Below are 23,589 nucleotides of genomic sequence, written 5' to 3' on the forward strand. Positions count from 1 at the left end.
CTTTGCATCATATATTGGTTCATTGCCAATATATATGCATACCAGCACGTTTATTATTTTCCTTGTATTCGTGTTACGTTGATACATCAGTGTCGCTGATGTATACGTACACGAACTGTTTATATCCTGTGTGCAGTTAGTCAGCTTTCCAGCACGTTTTGGTAGGTTGCGCATATCGTGATCACCCGTGCTGAGTTAGTTACCCTGCTCCTGGTTCTGTCTGTGGATTGCGTTCATCTCTGCGAAGAGATAACGAATCCTTCTGAATCCTGTTCTGTTACCGTTTGTGGATTGCGTTCATCTCTGCGAAGAGATAACGAATCCTTCTGAATCCTGTTCTGTTACTGTTTGTGGATTGCGTTCATCTCTGCGAAGAGATAACGAATTCTTCTGAATCCTGTTCTGTTACCGTTTGTGGATTGCGTTCATCTCTGCGAAGCGATAGCGAATCCTTCTGAGTCCTGTTCCCTGCATTACTCCAGTCCTAGTCAGTGTTCCTGCTTATGTCATATATCGGTTCATTGCCGATATATACATATGTTAGTCAGACGTTACAAATAGTTTCATTGATAGCTGTAATTGTAATACGCTAGGAAAACATACTTATTGTACATTTGTCGGTGTTACATTCATCTATCTTGATCCTGCTATTTCCTGACTATCCTGTCCTGTCTTTGTGAGGCACGCCATCGCTGCAAACGCATTGGCTGCCTCATTCCAGTCTTGGACGCTTGCTGTCACTAAGTAGCGGCTAGCTAGCAAGCGTTCATTCTGTTTACCTGTCCTGATCACCTCAGTTCTGGTTTATGCGCTCAGCGCTACTTTGCGCTGAGACGTTATAGCGAAAGTATTGTTTGTGGCTGTCGGATCTGCACCGGCTCTGTGCGCCACAATCTCCTATTGGAGTCAGTCCTCCCCTCCACTATACTAGGGATAGCCTGTTTCCTTGTGCTAGTGTGTGTACCTCCTTCACGTCAGCTCATGCGTTGCATGCTGACTGTGGAGAATACACCACCAGGCCTTACAGGAAAAGGGGCCTTAGGGTTTTTGGTTTTGCTGTCTGTATGTTTTTCTTTCTCACTGTCGGCATGCCAGACTAAAGTTAGACTTAATACACACTCATATTTTCATACTCATTTCAGATCTGGTCAGCGATAAGATTATCTGAGAATCCCATGTTAATTCTGCAGTAGACCAATCGAAGCCTTTGAGTGGTGGTTAAAGGGCTGGATGTGTTGATAGATGCAATAGGCCATGTCTGTGACTGTTATTTATGTGTTAGGTTGATACAATGGGATAGGAACAAGAAGTAGGTTACTAAAGATCAGTCAGGAAAGCCACTGTACCTTATGGTATGTGTAGGATGATTTGGCATTCCAGTCTAATCGGGACACCAATGGGAAGGATCAATCTAGTTAGTATAAGATGGGGATCTGACTGTGCGTACTAGGTAAGGGGGAGGAAAATAATCCTGAAGTGCACATGGTAAACACAGATTACCCAAAATTCAGCTTGGATTTAAGCACAAATACATTTTTGCAATTAAGAAAATTGCATGCAATTCGGGGCTCCATTTATTTCCTTTGTTGAGTCAGTGGAAAATGTTGTTGTTAGCAGTTTGTCTGCTCCTAGTAACACCTCACCAGGTGAGGCAGGTGTGCACAGTGGCATAACAATAGGGGTTGCAGAGGTTGCGACCGCATTGGGGCCCTTGGACCAGAGGGGCCCACCCTCAATCACAGTATTAGCTCTCTATTGGTCCTGTGCTGATAATATTTACTTCTATAGATTCTTTGAATAGTAGTAATCATTAACAAACTTGTTTCCCATCCCCTTCTTGCACCTCAGACACTGTGGTTGTCCTTGGCAGGTTTTGGTGCGCCACATCAATTGTTATGTATAGAGTGCTTGGGGGGGCCCCAATGTAAAACTTGCACTGGAGCCCATAGCTCCTTAGCTATGCCACTGGGTGTGCATGTGTAGCAGTCACAGTTGATTGCTTGCTTGCCCATCTGCCACTAAGAAACATGAAGCTTATTTACAGGATGCCAGAGTGGTGCAGATTATTATAGTGGCAGTTACACTGCTCATGACAGGGCAAGTACATTATCCCTCTGGGAAGCTAGCTGGAAGATTTTTTCATACTAAAAGCATTTCAAGCACCTCTAGATCTATAGTATATTCCAACCGATCACTGTCTGAGGCTGTGTAGTTCCATAGACAGTGGATTTCTGCTAAAGATGATTTCTAATCTATAAAACTGATATACAGTGGGTTGCAAAAGTATTCAGCCCCCTTGAAGTTTTCCACATTTTGTCATATTACTGCCACAAACATTTTATTGGAATTCCACATGAAAGATCAATACAAAGTGTTGTACACGTGAGAAGTGGAACGAAAATCATACATGACTCCAAACATTTTTTTCAAATAAATAACTGCAAAGTGGGGTGTGCATAATTATTCGACCCCCTTTGATCTGAGTGCAGTCAGTTGCCTATAGACATTGCCTGATGAGTGCTAATGACTGAATAGAGTGCACCTGTGTGTAATCTAATGTCAGTACAAATACAGCTGCTCTGTGAGGGCCTCAGAGGTCGTCTAAGAGAATATTGGGAGCAACAACACCGTGAAGTCCAAAGAACACACAAGACAGGTCAGGGATAAAGTTATTGAGAAATTTAAAGCAGGCTTAGGCTACAAACAGATTTCCAAAGCCTTGAACATCCCACAGAGCACTGTTCAAGCGATCATTCAGAAATGGAAGGAATATGGCACAACTGTAAACCTACCAAGACAAGGCCATCCACCTAAACTCACAGGCCGAACAAGGAGAGCGCTGATCAGAAATGCAGTCAAGAGGCCCATGGTGACTCTGGACGAGCTGCAGAGATCTACAGCTCAGGTGGGAGACTCTGTCCATAGGACAACTATTAGTCATGCACTGCACAAAGTTGGCCTTTATGGAAGAGTGGCAAGAAGAAAGGCATTGTTAACAGAAAGCATAAGAAGTAACGTTTGCAGTTTGCCACAAGCCATGTGGGGGACACAGCAACCATGTGGAAGAAGGTGCTCTGGTCAGATGAGACCAAAATGGAACTTTTTGACCAAAATGCAAAACGCTATGTGTGGCGGAAAACTAACACTGCACATCACTCTGAACACACCATCCCCACTGTCAAATATGGTGGTGGCAGCATCATGTTTGGGGGGTGCATATCTTCAGCAGGGACAGGGAAGCTGGTCAGAGTTGATGGGAAGATGGATGGAGCCAAATACAGGGCAAACTTGGAAGAAAACCTCTTGGAGACTGCAAAAGACTTGAGACTGGGGTGGAGGTTCACCTTCCAGCAGGACAATGACCCTAAACATAAAACCAGGGCAACAATGGAATGGTTTAAAACAAAACATATCTATGTGTTAGAATGGCCCAATCAAAGTCCATATCTAAATCCAATCGAGAATCTGTGGCAAGATCTGAAAACTGCTGTTCACAAATGCTGTCTATCTAATGTGACTGACCTGGAGCTGTTTTGCAAAGAAGAATAGGTGTAATGATCTGCTCTGCTGTCTGCACAGGCAGGCAGCTTTCTGACCATTTTTCAGGTCTGCATGCTGCAGATCCCTGGAAAGGAGACCTGTTTTCACTCTGCAAGTTTCAGACTTGCTGTTCTGGGGAGGGATTTGCATTCACTCATCTGGTTATTGATAGCTCTGCCTCTTTTGAAGGCTTGCAGTATAAATGCCATTTCCTCCCAGAATTCCCTGCTGGTCATAAAGGTTTGGTTCTGCTGGACTTACCTTGAGTTTCAGCCCTCTGCTAATTGTTTGCTAAATATTGTCTTAGAGTAGTTATCCTTGGGAGTGCACTAGCATTCCTTCTAGTGCAGTTAGTTTGTGTATTATCTGTATGGCCTAGTTCTGTCTTGTCTGTTCGGATTGCATTCGCCCTAGCGGTAGAGGCGGTGGATCCTTCTGTACTCTGTCTTGGAGTGTAAGCCAGAGCTGCGGTTGCTACTGGTTACTCCTTCTGTCTGTCTTGTCTGGAACGATTGCTTGCTGTTGTCTGGGGGAGGCAACCGATTAGCAAGCGTTCGCGTTCTCTGTTTGTTGTCTTTTTTCGTGTGTAACGATTGTGGAACTTTCTCCGTGATCAGCGCACAACGCGTGCGCTGACGCGGCGGAAATCCTCCACAAGCGTGTAATTGCAGGCACCCAGCAAAAGGTGCTACGCACCTGTAGAGGGAAATTCCTGTCGGCAGATGGCGCTGGGGAGTGCAGATGAACCAATCCTCTGTACCTCCACAAATGCCAGACAGGAATTGTACGAAGCGCAGAACGCAATCGCAAGAGAGGCGATTGCGAATGAGAACGAGCAAAGGGACAGGTTGTATGTGTGTGCGCCAATCCAGTCGCCACCCCGCAATACAATGAGAAGATGCGGAAAATAACAAACGCTAGCTAACCACGAACACCGCACTCATTCGCAACAGTGCACGCGGTTATGCGCGGTCTCCACGTGATATGCACAATAGAGACAAGCACGCCTAACTAACCATCGACAGACAAACATGAAACAGAGGACGCGAACGCTTGCTTAACGGTTACCTCACCGAGCCTCCAGCAAGCGGTCGTAGCAGACAAGACAGACACACGAAAACAGGGACACGCGAGAGATAGGATCCACAGCACTAGCGAAAAGTGGCTAGCGCAATCCAGGTACAGAGTAGCAGAACAGAAGGATCCACAGCACTAGCGGAAAGTGGCTAGCGCGATTCCAGGAGACAGAACAGAAGGATCCACAGCGCTAGCAAAAAGTGGCTAGCGCGATCCCAGGAGACAGAACAGAAGAGATAGCTGGTAGCAACCGGTGCACCAGCTATACTTCAAGAACAGAGATCAGAACGACTTCCTATCGACCACCGCTGGGACAGGACAATCGCAACAGACAAACAAAACAGAAACAATCCTAACTGCACTAGGGAAATCTGCCTAGCACAGTTTCCAGGAATTACTCTAAGCTGATCTTCAAACAGAGAGTAAGGCTGACACCCCACCAGGAGTGTTACATAGGACGAAATCATTAAGAACAGCCAAGCATTGTGGGAAAGACATAGTACTTATAGTACACGCCTCCAATGAATGTGGCCAGGCAATTTGCATGACAACGTATGCAAATTCCTCTGCAAGCACAAGCTGCAAAACTGACAGAAGCTTTTCTTTCCAGAGTCCTGCAGCATGCAAACCTACACAATGGTCAAAAGGCTGCCTGCCTGCACAGGCAGCTGAGCAAATCATCACATCGTGTTTCATTTGTTAGTCAGGGTTGGTACGCTTTGTCACTGTTGCGCTTAACGTGCGGTGACCGTGCCTTGCACTCGCTTTTTCGCTATTGCGCTTAACGTGTGGTGACCACGTGTAGCTAGTCCTGTCTGTTCTTTCGTGTTGGATTACAGTTTGTTAATTGGTTCTGTCTTTATTCTTCCTATGATCTGTCTTTACTCAGAGACTTGTGTCTCTATTAGCAATCGCCATTCTTGCGATTGCTTTCTCACTTTGGTCTTCGCTGTTGTGTGTCCACCGTCGCCGGGTGGCGACTAGATTGGTGGACATACATTCATTCTGTCTCTGTGCTCACTCTCTCTCGAGAGGCTATCTTGCCCTGTATTGCTTCACTTTGTACAATTTCTAACTGGCATCTGTGGCAGTGCAGAGGGTTTATTCCTCTGCACTCCACAGCTCCATCTGCTGGTTGGAATTCCTCTCTACAGGTGCATTTACACCAAAGCTGGGTTCCCTTTTCCAAGCGCTTGTGGAGGGTTTCCGCAGTGTCAGCGCACATGTTGTGCGCTGACCATGGAGATAATTCCACATTCGTTACAATAGGCAAGGATTTTAGTCTCTATATGTGCAAAGCTGGTAGAGACATACCCTAAAAGACTGGCAGCTGTAATTGCAGCAAAAGGTGGTTCTACAAAGTATTGACTCAGGGGGCCGAATAATTACGCACACCCCACTTTGCAGTTATTTATTTGTTAAAAATGTTTGGAATGATGTATGATTTTCGATCCACTTCTCACATGTACACCACTTTGTATTGGTCTTTCACGTGGAATTCCAATAAAATTGATGTATGTTTGTGGCAGTAATGTGACAAAATGTGGAAAACTTCAAGGGGGCAGAATACTTTTGCAACCCACTGTATGCATATGATGCATTTACAGTTGCTGTCATATTTAAACCCTAATTCCACCTTTTGTTTTCTAACTAACCCACTCTGCCACTCAACAACTAACTTGACACTGAACACCTTTAAAAAAAAGGAAGCTTTTGGCTAATAAGCTTTCTTCAGCACTGGCATAACAATAGGGGGAAGTGGCGCTGGTGGGGGGGGGGGGTGAGGTTCCCCTGGGGCCCGCTCATGGCCAGTTTGGGGGGGCAAGAGGGGTCACAGCATAAGGGGAGAGCTTTGCACGTCAGCGGGGAGGGGGGAAAGTCCCCCCTCCCTCACCTCGGGCTCTCCTCTCCTGCATCTATCTAAGGCCTCCTTTCCACAGACTGTTGATAGACAGTGAAATGCCTCTCAAACTCTCTCAACTGCTCACTGCTGCCTAGTAACTGCTGGTTGCTGCATGATAACTGCTTACTTCTGCTTGGTAACCGCTTGCTGAGCACACAGCTCAACAGTTCGTGGAAAGGAGGCCTTAGTGGCAGCAGCGGCGGCGACAGCAGCTATAATTACCTCCATTCACCACGGCAGTCGCCGATCTGCAAGGGCTTCACATTACTTCCTGTTAAAACAGGAAGTAATGTGAAGCCCTTGCAGATCGGAGAAGCCCTTGCAGATTGGAGACCTCCGGTGGTGAATGGAGATACTGCTGCTGCCGCCGCTGCTGACACTTAGATAGATGCAGGAGGGGGAGCGCAGAGGGGAGAGCCCGAGGTGAGGGAGGGGGAAGGGACTTTCCCCCCTTCCCGCTGATGTGCAAAGCTCTCCCCCCATGCTGCGACCCCTCCTTCCCCCCCCCCTAAATGGCCATGAGCAGGCTCCAGGGGGGGGGGGGGGCGCTCAAATTCTTGCAGGGGGGCCCAGGGACTTCTAGTTACCCCCCTATTCTTAAGGCTCAATTATTTTACTGATTCTTTTACTGATGGCTAACACAGTATAATATTCTACTGCTACCTTTAAAGTAAACCAGAGGCGTCAAATTATAAAGATTTGATCCTTACCTGGGGAATCCTCCAGCCCCATAAGCTTCTCGGAGTCCCACACCGTCCTCCTGTGGTCTACCGTTCAGCTGCGATCAGCCCCGGTAACTGGCTCAGTCACGTCAGTCTGGGTCTACTGCGCATGCACAGACCTTCCGGAGACAGACTGGACCTGACTGAGCCTGTTACCAGGGCTGATCGCGGCTGAACGGCAGACAGTGGTAGAACGGCGTGGGATGAGCTTATGGGGCTGGAGGGTAATTATCAAATCTTTATCATTTGATGTCTCTGGTACACTCTGGTACACTTTAGTCAGCAATTGGTTAAGCTTGAGCATAGAGGCTGCCTCCATAAATGTCTCTAGGGGGGGAAAAAACTTCTCTCTGCTGCTGCCATAAATGTCTCTAGGGGAAAAAAATTACCTTTTTCTGTTTCAGATTTATGAGTCCAGGAGAGAGAAGGAATGGAGGGCTCAGGTCATTAACAGCGGGCTGACTAGCTATAATGTCTGACAGCTGGAGTTCTAAAGTGGAGCTGATATTTCAGTGAATGTGTGTTGCGCAGGAAAACTTCTTATCGTATCAGGAGTCCTGCTTTCTACAACCCTGGCACTAATCACTGAAGCTTGTATGTCCCAGGATCCCCAGGAGATAGCAGATGCAGTAAAGCAAGCTGTGACTCTCTCATCGCACACCAGGAAGTAAGGAAGATCCTGGGATGCTCTGAAATTATGGCTGTGTGTGCCGAGCAAAACAGGGCAGCTTTGGACCAGAAGAGATTATTTACATTGACCTGTAGCCTCTTATTTCTCCTGAATCCTGACACCCTCGTGCTTTTTGAATGCCCGAGGGCATGGCCTTTGTGGCCTTTCCACAAATCTGACTTTGGGTTTCACACTTGCAGGGGTTGATTCCATGGACGGTAACAATAAATCTTATTTTTTCACACACTCCATTCTGAAGGATCCTATCCTTAACGTGGAATTTATTTATTGTATTTATAAAGCGCCAACATATTACGCAGCACTGGACATTAGTTTAGGTTACAGACAATATTTAGGGGTGACATACAGCAAAATGACAATACATGAATACAAGAAAGACCAGATCATGCAGCACAGTATGAGTACAAGGTAATGCTTAGTCAGTCACTGGATGGAGCATGGAGATTAGGCAAGTTAGGTTCACTCAGATGCATAGCATGGGTTCACAGTAATGGAGGTGCATGATCAGGTAGGACACAAAAGGAGGAGGACCCTGCCCAAAGGCTTACAATCTAGAGGGAGCGGTAAGGACACGGAAGGTAGGGGACCAGAGTTCAGCTGTGGGTTTAGAGCGCTTGTGAGGGGTAGTAGGCCAGAATGAAAAGGTGAGTTTTGAGGGCTTTCTTGAAGATGTTGAAGGAGGGGGCTGCCCTAATGGGTGGAGGTAAGGAGTTCCATAGTGTTGGAGCAGCTCTTGAGAAGTCCTGGAGGCGTGCATGGGACTGGGTGATGTGGGGGGCGGTTAGGCAAAGTTCATTGGAAGAGCGGAGTGAGCGGCTAGGTGTGTACCTCTGAGTAAGATCGGAAATGTAGGTTGGACAGGTTTTGTGCACAGATTTGTAGGTCAGACACAGTATCTTGAATCTGATTCTGGACTAGATAGGAAGCCAGTGGAGGGATTCAAGGAGGGGATCCGCCGTGGTGGAGTGATGGGAGCAGTGGATAATTCTGGCTGCCGCATTCATGATGGACTGCAGTGGGGCTGTTCGGGTCATAGGGAGACCAGACAGCAGGGCATTGCAGTAGTCAAGGCGGGAAATTATGAGGGCATGGATGAGGAGTTTGGTGGTGGCAGAGGTCAGGAAAGGGCGAATCTTACAGATGTTACGAAGGTGGAAGTTGCAGGACTTTGTGAGGTTTTGAATGTGGGGAGTGAAGGAGAGTGCGGAGTCCAGGGTGACACCCAGACAGCGGGCTTGAGAGGTAGGGCGAATGGTAGTGTGGTTAACAGTGACATGCACATCTGGGAGGTTTATGGATGTCCGGGGTGGGAAGATCATAAATTCCATTTTGTCTAGATTTAGTTTCAGGAACCTAGCGGACATCCAGGAGGAGATGGCTGATAGACAGGAAGAGACCTTGTCCATGGTAGTGGTGGATATGTCAGGGGTGTGGAGGTAGATCTGGGTGTCATCTGCATACTGATGATAGTTAAAACCCATGGAGGAGATAACCTTGCCAATAGAGGATGTGTATAGGGTGAACAGTAGGGGGCCAAGGACCAAGCCTTGGGGGACTCCCACTAAGAGGTGGTTGCGGGTGGACGAGGACTCATTGAAGGCGGTCGTGAAGGAATCTGTCTACTTGTCCGTTTATCCATTGTGGTCTGCTCTGGAAAACAGTATGATTTCCCCTGTACTCCACCTAAGAAGTAAGACATATTTTAGTGCAAGTCAATGGTCTAGGGGTATGTTTGCGACCAGCAAGTCAATGGTCTGGAGGTATGTTCGCAGTCTCTCAAGTGCTGCAACTCACCCATCAGCAGATGGTGAAACTGAAGCCTTGTACATACACTAGATGGTTATCAGCCTTGCAGCTGGTTAGGGCCATCTCTGCCAAGAATCTACCATTTTCCCCCATATTTAAGACCTCCACTGAAAATACCTCCACTTCTCCTGACCTCCTCGTTAAGAAAGTCCGAATCACCCTGCTGCTTACGCCTTGCATAATTCAAACCGCACATCAGTGGTGGCAGCTGATATTGTCCAGTACCAGCGCCACACCCTGAGGAAGCCCATTGGGCGAAGCATGTAGGTGGGAGGAGCTACATGAGGCCGGCCTTGCCATGCTGACACATGTGCGTGCATGGGTAGATCAGTGACAACAAGCTGCCGCTAACAGGCTGATGCAGCTCTTGTGAGTAACTCTACAAATAAAGTCAGTAAACACCCGCGGGGGTAACTGGATACAGGGATATGGCAACCCCCTGAATGAGGTTTGTGATTCCAGTAAACAATGAATGTTATGCTCTACTTGTTGCAACGTGAGCTTTTCTAATGCTATGCTGGGACTACTAACCATCAAATATATAAAAAGTATAATCCACCTGTGATGTTCCGCATGTATACTATGCCAAGATTGTTTAACTAAGACAGTTGGATTGAACTGCTACTGTCAGTTACTGCACATGGTATGTGGTGGAAATTAAGTCTGTGCACCGGGCCCTTTGAGATGTATAAGGTGATGTTGATTTGACAACTGCTTGGAATCCACTAAATGTCCTAGAACTACTGGCCAGTAAGAACTCGGAACTGCTGATATATAAGTGATGAAATAGTGGTCCAATCAGCATCTGCTGCAACACCGAGAGCTATGGGGTTTAACACATGTGCATGCAATAACTATCTATGGAATGAGTGGTGTGCATGTATGTATGAAGCGTGTATGAAAGCGGGGGTGTGCTGTGCTATTTCAGAGGCTCCTATAGTGTTTTAATGGTTTTTATTATAGTGAATCTTGATGCAATTCATTGTTAATCTGTTTACAATAAAGAATTTTTGATAATTTGGCAAGCGAGGCCTGGTCTAACTTTTGTTGGTGGTTCTTGGAGTAACAGCGCCACCCTACACAGGAAGTAAACAGAGATCACTTCCTGTATATGGCGGCGTTTACTGGACTACTAGACTGTACATAGAAGAGAAAAGCAGGAACTGTTTAGCTTGTTATTATTGATTAACTGATATACAGAGGATTGATGTTTAGGGAAGGGTGTGTCTTCTTGTGTTAGCTTGCTCTTTATCTTTCTCGCATAGCCTCCCAAGTTTTATCTCCACCACTTTGGCTCCCACAGCATTATTTTTGATTGTTGAAGCTATTGAATTATCAGATTGTCAGCATCTTGCCTCCTGGCTACTATAGCTTGTTCCATCACATTACCACTATCTGAGTCACAATGTCTTCGTATTTATATCCTCATTTATTTCATCAAATGTTACATCCTCTACTTTGCTCATATCACAAGCCATTCCATGTGTCCTATACTTATAGGGGGTCACTTGTTATACACTGTACATAGAAGAGAAAAGCAGGAACTGTGTAGCTTGTTATTATTGATGAACTGATATATAAAGGATTGATGTTTAGCCAGTGCTTCAACATATTCCTAAGGTGTCGTCAACATTCCACATTAACCAAGAGCTAACTCTTCCGACATTCATCTCAGATCAGGAACTTTATCCCTTGGACGTCGGTAGAAGCATTAAAGCTTACTTATCTAGCACAGATGCTTTTAGGTCATCAGACTGCTTGTTTATAAACATCCAGGGGCCAAATAAAGGTAGTCCAGTTACGTCCAGAACTTTAGCTAACTGGCTAGTAAGACTGATACAGTTGTGTTATAAAATGAAAGGCTTGCAAGTGCCTACAGAGATTCATGCACATTCTACAAGGGGCATGGCAGCCTCTTGTGCCTCTTTTTCAAAAGTCTCAATGGACACTATTTGTAAGGCAGCTAGTTGGTCATAATCTCATACTTTCTTGAAACATTATCATGTTAATCCTGCATCGCTTACTTCCTTAAAATTTGGTAAAGGCTGTTTTGTCTGCAGTTAAGAAATAAATTGTGTTAGTTTATGCATTTTCCCTCCCTCTCTGTCTGATTTTGTAGATCCCATCAGTATGCCACCATTTCTTTCCAGGAAACAGGAGAATTGAATACTTACCTTCCGGTAATTTTACTTTCCTGGAATAGAAGATGGTGGCATACGAGCACACCCTCTCGTCCATTCGAGGACTGATTTTCATGAGAATGGCGGCGGGGGGGCAGGGCCTAAACCCATCAGTATGCCGCCATCTTCTATTCCAGCAAAGGAAAATTACCGGAAGGTAAGTATTCAATTTTCCTGTATCTATACCAGGAAGTGCATTGCATTCCTGTCCCGTCTGTCAGTATCCCATTCCTTAAAACACACTTCACTAAGTGAGTCTTCCTCTAATGTGAACAGTGCAGCCTTTAGACTGGAAATCATCCTACCATGATGGCATATAGATACAGAGCAGTTTACCCTTGTGCTTCACAGGAAATGTGCAGCCAATGTAGCCATACAGTATATGGGTCATATACTACTCCTATAATGCAAATTGTTGTGCTTTAAATGAGTAACGCATGTATTTAGTTCAGTTGACTAAGCCAGTAGTAGCAGGCAGACTGCCAAACCACGCACACTTTGTAACCAGCTTTTCCATCTGATGCAATCACCTGAGACAGAGAGTTCACGGACTTACAGATTTGTGAGAGCACTCAGTATGGGGAAACTATATACTGCTGACCACAACTGCTCCGCATGATGCAAGAGCACAGAAACTCACTGATCAAGGAAACTAGATTGCATATCTGATCAGCCGGGGTAACTGACCTTATGTGTATGTATGGACTACATAGCATATTTCACGATTTGGACATTGCTTATCAATACATATTGAATAAGCTTGAAGAGAAATTCTACTTATAATATAAAACTGTCACAGACATCAATCAGTGCTGCACAAGTATTACACAAACGTATAATTATAGTTATAAAAAATATTCCTTTAATATTTTCTTCATACCATAATTGTGTCCTCATTAATAGTGCCCTCCATTATAATGCCCCAGTTATAGTGCCCTCCATTATAATGCCCTAGTTATAGTGCCCTCCATTATAATGCCCCAGTTATAGTGCCCTCCATTATAATGCCCCAGTTATAGTGCCCTCCATTATAATGCCCTAGTTATAGTGCCCTCCATTATAATGCCCCAGTTATAGTGCCCTCCATTATAATTCCCCAGTTATAGTGCCCTCCATTATAATGCCCCAGTTATAGTGCCCTCCATTATAATGCCCCAGTTATAGTGCCCTCCATTATAATTCCCCAGTTATAGTGCCCTCTATTATAATGCCCCAGTTATAGTGCCCTCCATTATAATGCCCCAGTTATAGTGCCCTCCATTATAATGCCCCAGTTATAGTGCCCTCCATTATAATGCCCCAGTTATAGTGCCCTCCATTATAATGCCCCAGTTATAGTGACCTCCATTATAATCCCTCAGTTATAGTGACCTCCATTATAATGCCCCAGTTATAATGCCCTCCATTATATTCCCCAGGTACAATGCCCTCCATTATAATGCCCCAGTTATAGTGCCCTCCAATATAATGCCCCAGTTATAGTGCCCTCCATTATAATGCCCCAGTTATAGTGTCCTCCATTATATTCCCCAGGTACAATGCCCTCCATTATAATGCCCCAGTTATAGTGCCCTCCATTATAATGCCCCAGTTATAGTGCCCTCCATTATATTCCCCAGTTATAGTGCCCTCCATTATAATGCCCCAGTTATAGTGCCCTCCATTATAATACCCCAGTTATAGTGCCCTCCATTATAATGCCCCAGTTATAGTGCTGTCCATTATATTCCCCAGTTATAGTGCCCTCCATTATATTCCCCAGTTATAGTGCCCTCCATTATAATGCCCCAGTTATAGTGCCTTCCATTATATTCCCCAGTTATAGTGCCCTCCATTATAATGCCCCAGTTATAGTGCCCTCCATTATATTCCCCAGTTATAGTGCCCTCCATTATATTCCCCAGGTACAATGCCCTTCATTATAATGCCCCAGTTATACTGCCCTCCATTATAATGTCCCAGTTAAAGTGCCCTTGGTTATAGTGCTCCTAGTTATTGTACCTCCTCACTCTAGTGCCCTCTGTTGTAGCATCTTCAGTTATGGTTGTTGTTGGCTATAGAGACCACCAACAAAAACAGCAAATGTGATATGGTAATACATAAGTATATAGTGCTCTCTCTTTTACTTCTGCACCCTGCTAACAACCCAGGACACGGGTCCCGGATCAAAGGCAATAGAAGTGCTATGAATGTGAAGTTCAGCCCCATGTCAGGTGCATTCTGACCCAAGTACAAGAGTTCTGATCAGTCATTTTTTAAAGTTTCACAACTCCTCATGGCTATAGGGGGGTAAATGTAAGCTATATGATTGCACATATTCGCTGGCCAAACTTTGTGAAATCCTTTAAAATGCATCCCCATTGCCTGTTGCTCCGTTTTTAGCTGTTTTTAATCTTGTTGGACAACTTGCATAGTATACAGGACCAGATTCACATCTTGCGAGCATAAAGGCAAAGTAGTTCTGGAACCCGAGACTCCGCCCTCCTCTGGACCAGTAAACTCTCAAATCCTGATGTGAACATCTTAGTTCATCTTAGTTCCCAGCCCCATTAAACTCCATAGAGAAGTTCTTTATAGATGGCTGCAATTACTTCTGGACCAGCAGACAGGATGGCTTTTTAGGTTAGCCACAGACATGGGACACTGCTGTGCAGGCTTGTTGCCGATTGCTCAAATAAAAGCCAAAGTGATACTTTTTAGCTAAAGGAGCCTTGCACTGAGATGATTGGTGGATGATTGGTGGACCAAATGGACCAACAGGACTCCACTTCCGTGAGATTTTATTGGTCCATTTTAAAGCTGCATAACTTTGCATACTTCTGCATCAACTCAGAGTTATTTGCATCTCATTGGCATCTCTATCCCCAATGATAAATATTGCGTAATATGTTGGCACTTTATAAATACAATAAATAAATAAATTGCGCAAAAGGTGGATCAGTGCATCACAAATTGCCAGTGAGTCTTGGTTGCATTTTCTTGACTAGGGATGGCCTATGAAAAGCAAATCATTTAGAGTGCAGGATTATTCCAATTCTGAATACTAATTTATTTTGCCCAAAAACAACAACTCAATTGAATTAAGCCAAGGTTCATGTTTTGAACATTTGCATACAGAATTTGCATAATCCTGAACCAGCCTCGCTTGACTATGTTTTGTAGCCCCTGATGAAGCCACTTTGAGCGATGAAATGTGCATTAGGCAATGTTCAATACACTGTGACAAATGGATGAACACTGGATCCCTTATTGAGTGACAATCTACAACATATTGTAAAAATCACCATTCTATACTGGATGTGTCATCAGTAAGTGTGGTGATCTCAAGTGCCTGAATTGACAGTGACTTCCACACTGAGTTGTAAAAAGTTTGAAGAAACCTTATTCAGGAAATGGTCCAGGAATAATTGTACAACTTGTCCTGGAGCAATCCAAAGTGGCAGCACTGTACCATCAAAGCAATCTTGTGTCATCTCATACAGTGTATTTGCTTTAGAACTGGTTTGCTTGAATACATGTAGATTAAATTTAGTTGAAACTACTAAATAAACAGTTCTAAATGTCATTGGCAGATGTCTTAAATTCAAATCATACTGCTAAAAGGAGAATTAAAGTGTACCTGAGACGAAGGATAAAATACGTTTTATACATACCTGGGGATTCCTCTAGCCCCCTTTACGCTAATCAGTCCCTTGGCGCCCTCGCCTGGATTCTCCACAATCTGGCCCAGTAATTCAGCCAGTCGGGGCCTGTCGGCGCAGGCACAATACGGCAGAGCATGCTCCCCATCATGCTTCCGCTGCCGGGAGTGTTCCGTGCCTGCGCAGGCGCAGAACTCTCTCAGCGATAATAGTGCAAAGGGGCACACGCACGGCCAAGCTGCGCATGCGCAGTAAGCCCAGATCCCATAGTTACCAGGTCAGATTGCAGAGGAACGAAGAGGAGGAGGATGGCGAGGGATGGATTAGCATGGAGGGGACTAGAGGAAGCCCCAGGAATGTAAAAAACTTCTTTTATCCGCGGCCTCAGGTTTACTTTAACATTTCAGAATTAAGAAGGTTGTAATTTATCTATTTCATCCTAGCTCACCTTTCCCCCTTTTTGTTTTGTTATCCTTGGTTTTATTGAATCACTTACTGTTTTTCCATTGGCATGGGGGTACACAACCCCGTTAGGGGAGCATCCAGTGGGATTGTAGCAGCCTGAGCAAGCAGGCTGAGAAGTTATAGAAGGCTTGGCTCTAGCCAGAAGTTTTGCCAGTTCAGTCGCACAGAGAGCGAACCCCCCCCCCATTCTAGTTGTGGCACTGAAATGTCACTTTTTTTTAGGTGAGGTAGACTGTTGGTGTTTAATATACCTGTGTTATGCCTGGGCACTGATTCTATGGCAGTTTACTGGTTTACTTGATTGGTTTGAGTGAACGAGACTGTTGTTTTATACACCTTTGTAATGCCTGAGCACTGGTTCCATGGTAGTTTACTGGTTTATTTTGGTCTAATAAGTACAAAGTTTGGCTGGTGTTTGTGGTTTGAATTTAACAGATTGGTTTATTTCTGTATTAAAGTATTATTTTTAAGTTTCATGCCTATAGCACCACGGCCATTTCTTGAAACATTCAAATGGTCATGTCTATTTTTATTTATTGTTTTATTAGTTTTATTATCATTAATGACTGTTCAGGGGTTTTCCCTCACTGTGCTGCCTGCAATCTTATGTACAGCACTGGGTGTTAGCTGGACATGGCCTTTTACAGAAATGCCAGAGGCACTTTGGCTAGCGCATGAAGGACACAACACTCATAAGACCAGGGCCAGTGATGCGCCCACACAAGGAGACACGAGGCAACCAGTGCAGGACTGAGGACAGGTAACTGTTGTAAACCATACCTGAAGTGACATAATGATATAAACATAGGTACATTTACAGTAGTACTAGTCCTACTTATAACTTGTCTGAGATTCCTATTTTTTTGCATTGCAAGTGTTAAAAAAAGAGTGCTCCCAGGCTCAAAGCTAGTTATTTGTTAGGAGCTGGATGAACATGTTTATGTCTCACTGATATAGCTGCTGAGCACATTTCACAATCTAAATCTATACACTTTCAATGGAAACATTAATATATGACACCAGAAAAGTACTGTATACTTTTGCTATTACACAGACTATTAATTATCTCTTGAATTTATTTTCAGTTTGCTTTAAGCCTATATAGATCGGTGCAATAATAAGCACAATACACAAATGATTTTCTGTGAATAGTTTAATTCTCAAAGGTACAAGAGAATGTGGATCTGTAAAATGTATAAGTTATAGGCTTGCTATACACCAGCGGTTCTGGATGTAAGCCTGGCTTTAGGGGCATAAAGAGATAATTTGCATATTCAGTAATAATGCATTGTGGGAAGCCACATTTGCTCACTTAACCCCTTCCCGACCGCCTAATGCCGATAGGCGTTGATAAAGTGTCAGCCCCAGGACCACCTGACGCAGATTGGCGTCAAGAGCGGTGGGCGGGGATGAGCAGAGAATGCTCGCATGCATGCGCGGTAGTTCCAAGTCGAGACACGGAGCTTCAGCCTGCCAGCTGTGGCTGACAGACTGTAAAATAGAAAAAAGGAGTCGGTATTTGTTTGTACAGTGCTGCGATCTCTTGCAGCATTGTACGGGGGACAGCTCTGTCACTGAGCTTTCCCCAGGAGAGGCTCAGGAAGTGATCGCTCTCAAAGGCTAACGCCTATGAGAGCCGATCACACTGATTGGCTCTCGGGGGGAGGGAAGGAAGGAATAAAAAAAGAAAGCTCTGTTGGAGGCGACAAAAGGGGGGCAGATTCATTTGTGTGCTAAGTTGTATGGCTCTGCAGCAAGCTGTTAAAGCTGCAGCGTGCTAAATTGTAAAAAAAAGAGCCTAGTCACTAGGGGGGTGAAAGCCAGTGGTCCTTAAGTGGTTAAAGCTGGATTATTACAAATACAGCAAAGTCCTCGTTATCCAGAATTCAGGAAACTGGCAGAGTTCAGGCAAGTTTCAACCAACCGGCATGCCTGAGGGATTAACGGAGATGCACAGATCCCAGCTTGTCATGTGATCTGACGCAGATCAGGTGACACGCCGGGAGCTGTACACGGAGGATTCCGGAAAGCCGTCAGGTGCCCGCTAGGACTTTGTTGGAGGCTCAGGGAGTATTTTATTCTGCACAAAGGGGGAGGTTTGTGCTTTTTCGAGCGGTTGCTCAAGCAACCGACAATCACATGTATCCAACATCAGGCAATCCCTGCAGGTGCTGGGGACTCTGCTGTACATATGATTTTTACTAATCAACACCACTGTTTTCAGGATTTGTTCTTGTTCAACACTTCGTTGGGCTTTATGCGATTTGACCAACTCAACTCCATTCATTAAATGTAAGGCCCGGTTCACATTAGCGGTTGCTATCCGGAATCGCCGTGCCGGAGCCGTGCCGGAGCCGGACCGCATGCGGACCGGACGAAACGGACGCACGGCATAGCAATGAAAGTCTATGCGACCGTTCACATGCGTCCGTTTCGTCCGGACCGGAGCCGGACCGGATCCGGACTCCGGCGTCCGTTCCAACATGCGCTATTTTTTGGTCCGGCTGGTCCGGCTGACGTATCCGGACCGGAGCCGGAATGTTGCATCCGGCCAATGGAAACCAATGAGAACCGGAGAGCGCACAACACACTGGCTATAAAAACCGGATGTTATACCACACTTCCTATGCTGACTCTATGGTATGGTGGCCATTTTGGATGGGGACCACATGGCACCAGCGTTCACAGAGTGGAGCAGCAGTGACTTCATGCTGGAGCTGTTTGGCAGCAACATGTCTGACGATATGTCTGATAACGAGGGGGTGAGGCCCTACACATCAGAAGACCTCATCCTACAGGTGCAGCAGGTACCAGCCCTGTGGGACAAGGGGGATGCGGACCACAGCAACATCAAAAAATGCAGAGGCCTGTGGAAAAAAATTGCCAAGCTGTATGTGGAGGACTTTGAGCACTTGAGCAAGAGACAGCAAGGCACAGAGGGTATGTTGACTAGAAGTTTTTGGGGGGGCTTGTGGTTAGCTTGTGATGTATTCCACTTTTGCTATGGATTTGTGTCACCCACGTGTTGCCCACCCACCCGTGGCCCACCCACCTGTTCCCCACCCACCTGTACCCCACCTGTGATGTATCCCACCCACCTGTACCCCACCTGTGATGTATCCCACCCACCTGTACCCCACCTGTGATGTATCCCACCCACCTGTGATGTATCCCACCCACCTGTACCCCACCTGTGATGTATCCCACCCACCTGTGATGTATCCCACCCACCTGTGATGTATCCCACCCACCTGTACCCCACCTGTGATGTATCCCACCCACCTGTGATGTATCCCACCCACCTGTGATGTATCCCACCCACCTGTACCCCACCTGTGATGTATCCCACCCACCTGTACCCCACCTGTGATGTATCCCACCCACCTGCGATGTATCCCACCCACCTGTGATGTATCCCACCCACCTGTACCCCACCTGTGATGTATCCCACCCACCTGTACCCCACCTGTGATGTATCCCACCCACCTGTGATGTATCCCACCCACCTGTACCCCACCTGTGATGTATCCCACCCACCTGTGATGTATCCCACCCACCTGTACCCCACCTGTGATGTATCCCACCCACCTGTACCCCACCTGTGATGTATCCCACCCACCTGTGATGTATCCCACCCACCTGTACCCCACCTGTGATGTATCCCACCCACCTGTGATGTATCCCACCCACCTGTACCCCACCTGTGATGTATCCCACCCACCTGTACCCCACCTGTGATGTATCCCACCCACCTGTGATGTATCCCACCCACCTGTACCCCACCTGTGATGTATCCCACCCACCTGTGATGTATCCCACCCACCTGTGATGTATCCCACCCACCTGTGATGTCTCCCACCCACCTGCGATGTACCCCACCTGTGCACATAAAACATACACAATGACCAATTATTAAACATCAATTTATTGTAAAAAATTAAGACATTTAAAATCACTTAAAAACTTGAAACTCCAAAATAAACACATTTCAACAAAACATATTAAAAACCAAACATTCACCCTCGTCCTGGTGGTGTGGTAAAATAAAGTCTCAGTTGGTCCCTGTTCCGCAGTGACACTACCCTTGGCCTGGTTGCATACCTCCGCAGGGGCATTAGTGGAAGCACATTTGGGGGTTCCGGAGTCTCTCTTTCCTCCTGCCGCACAAAGTTGTGGAGGATGCATGCTGCCTTCACCACGACAACTGCGTTGCCCGGTTTCAGCAGCATGGGCGTGTGGAACACCCTCCACTTTGACACCAGGATCCCAAATGTGCACTCCACCATTCTCCTTGCACGGCTCAACCGAGCATTGAAGTGTAGCTGGCTGGCATCAAGTCCCCTGTCTGGGTACGGATGCATTACATGGTCGGACAGGGCGAAGGCCTCGTCCCCCACAAACACATAGGGGTAGGCTGGTGCCCTTGTCCCAGGCCAGGGTCTGTCACGGGGGAGACGCAGTCTGCCTTCCTCCATCAGCCGGCAAAGGGTCGTACGCTGGAAAATTCCAGAGTCATTGGAACTACCGTACGACCCCACGTCCACGTACACAAACTTGTAGTCCGCATCTGCCACTGCCATTAGAACAATGCTGAAGTATTTTTTATAGTTGAAATAATGGCTGCCACTCCCCACGGGTTTCTGAATCCGGATGTGTTTACCATCCAGTGCGCCAACACAATTAGGAAACTTGCACTCGGTCCAGAAGCCCTGGGCGATCTCCTCCCATTTCGTGGTGTCCGGCACAGGCATGTATCTGGCCCTCAGTCGCGTCCAAAGGATCCTCGAAGTCCTCACGACGATGCCTGCCACCGTGCTCTTCCCAATACGAAATGTGACATGTAGCGATGTATATGTTTGTCCAGTTGCGATGTACCTACAAGAGAAATAATCGAAATCAATTTTTCATGTCGTTACAGGAGAAAGGTTCAAGACAAGGTGGCGCAATATACGTGATGCATACGTGAAATGGCTACGGAAGAAAAAACTTGCCGAACGAAGTGGCAGTGGCGGGGGAAAGCGACAAAAAGACTACCAATTTGCCAAGCAATTGTCTTTCATCAATGCAAGCCTGGAACCTAGACTGTAAGTACCACTACTGTGGGCAGGAACTGAGAGCTCATTTTAGCAGACAACTACCATGACTTCGGCCATGTATTGCTATAAACTGGCCTCAATTCCCATGGCTAGCGAACTTTTCTCACAAGCTTTATCAAATGTTTGGTAGAAACGGTTGATAAAGTGTTTGCTAGTGTTTGCTAGCTCTGTGAATTGACGCCACATGCTGTTTGGCACACCAATAAATATTGTTTTTATCTACAGGACTGAAGACAATTTGGAGCAAGAGGAACCGACCCAGGAGGCACGGTTCAGCAGTGAGGAGAGCTTGGTGGATGATGACGTCGCCGATGTAACCTATTTCCCCGAGGAGAGGAGTAGGAGGAGGGAGTCCTTAGCTATCCCAGCTCTCTCCTTTGATGATGACTTGGGAGAAGAGAGCTTGGATGTTGAGGTTGCAGGACCGAGTGTGGAAGAAGCTGCACCTCCACAATCGACCGCTATGGAAGCTCCAGGGGAACAAGAACAAAGTGAGGAGCACCGAGAGACTGCAGCACAACCAGCGCGCAGGGCAACCCCGACACAGGCCAGAGGACGGGAAGATGCTGCCACACCACCAGTGAGGACCACCCACCAGTGAGGCGTCGAGGTACCCTCCCCCCAACAAGGAGAGAGACAGAGTCCGAGATGTCCGGGGCTGTCTCCGGACTTCTCGGGATTCTTCAGAGCCACCAAACTCTCATAACCCGGCAGTTGCAAGATGAGGACAGGGGCCATATCATGGAGCAGTACAAGTCCCACATCACTTCACTGCAATGTGAGCTCGACGCTGTACATGGGCACTACAGGGACGAGCTTAAAATGATGCATGAGATGCACAGAGGAGAAATCGAGCAACTGCGTGCGCAGCATCATCAGTCGGTGGGCCAGCTGCAGAACATGATGCAGCAAATGCATCAACAAAGCAAGGAACTACTGAAATTGCAGGCACACCCGTGTTTTCACACTGTGATGTCTCTAATACCATATTTGGAAAAGGTGCCTTCCCAAAACATGATGGCGTGCCATTCCACTTTGCTGGAGGTGATCAAACAACACATGGACACGCCATTATTGCAACCACCAATTTTTAGACCCCCACAACCAACAGCGGTGCCCACCTGGCAATCATCACAGATGTACACCGGCTACAGAGGCAGTCAATATGGGCCACCGCTGTCAGGGTCCAGCTCATCCACGACCAGCACCCAAGAGAGTCCAGATTTCCAGGCAGCAACTCCCACCTTTTCTAGTAGTGGTGCCGATACAATTTGAAAAAAAAAGTCAGATTGTTCCTGGACATGCTCCTCTGAATACCTCCGATCCTCGGAGGAAGGATACCATCACAGGGCTTTTTAGCCCAACATTTTCCCTGCCCCATCTCCTTCAACCAAGGTTCAGAGGTGTTCAGATGACCATGTCAGGGAACTTTTGTTTTTGCTGGACTTGAACTTTAGGGCCTGGTGTCCCCGAAAGACACTACCTGGGTCACAACCTTGTGCCTGTTGCACTGCACCTGTAGTCCTGCACCTGTGCCTTTGATTCCTCTTGTTCCTTACTTTGTTGTTCCTAATCACTTGCACAAGACCCTTGGAGCCATGGGTGAAGGACACCTTCACTGGTCGGTGAGAGGCCTAGCCTTTTCACTGACCTGTGTCCTTCATCCATGGCTCAGAGGGTCCTGTGCCAGTGGTTAGGTTTTTAAAGCACTTCAATTTTAGGGCCTGGTGTCCCCGAAAGACACTACCTGGGTCACAACCTTGTGCCTGTTGCACTGCACCTGTAGTCCTGCACCTGTGCCTTTGATTCCTCTTGTTCCTTACTTTGTTGTTCCTAATCACTTGCACAAGACCCTTGGAGCCATGGGTGAAGGACACCTTCACTGGTCGGTGAGAGGCCTAGCCTTTTCACTGACCTGTGTCCTTCATCTATGGCTCAGAGGGTCATGTGCCAGTGGTTAGGTTTTTAAAGCACTTCAATTTTAGGGCCTGGTGTCCCCGAAAGACACTACCTGGGTCACAACCTTGTGCCTGTTGCACTGCACCTGTAGTCATGCACCTCTGCCATCGGTTCCTCTTGCTCCTCACTTTGTTCTTGTTCCTAACCACTTGCACAAGACCCTTTGAACCATGGATAAAGGACACCTTGACTGGTCAGTGAGAGGCCTAGCCTTTTCACTGACCTGTGTCCTTCATCCATGGCTCAGAGGGTCATGTGCCAGTGGTTAGGTTTTAGAAGCACTAATAATTTAGGGCCTGGTGTCCCCAAAAGACACTACCTGTAGTCCTGCTCCTCTGCCATCGGTTCCTCTTGCTCCTCACTTTGTTCTTGTTCCTAATCACTTGCACAAGACCCTTGAAACCATGAATGAAGGACACCTACACTGGTCGGTGAGAGGCCTAGCCTTTTCACTGACCTGTGTCCTTCATCCATGGCTCAGAGGGTCATGTGCCAGTGGTTAGGTTTTA

Source organism: Hyperolius riggenbachi, chromosome 1 (assembly GCF_040937935.1).
Source record: "Hyperolius riggenbachi isolate aHypRig1 chromosome 1, aHypRig1.pri, whole genome shotgun sequence".
NCBI lineage: Eukaryota > Metazoa > Chordata > Amphibia > Anura > Hyperoliidae > Hyperolius > Hyperolius riggenbachi.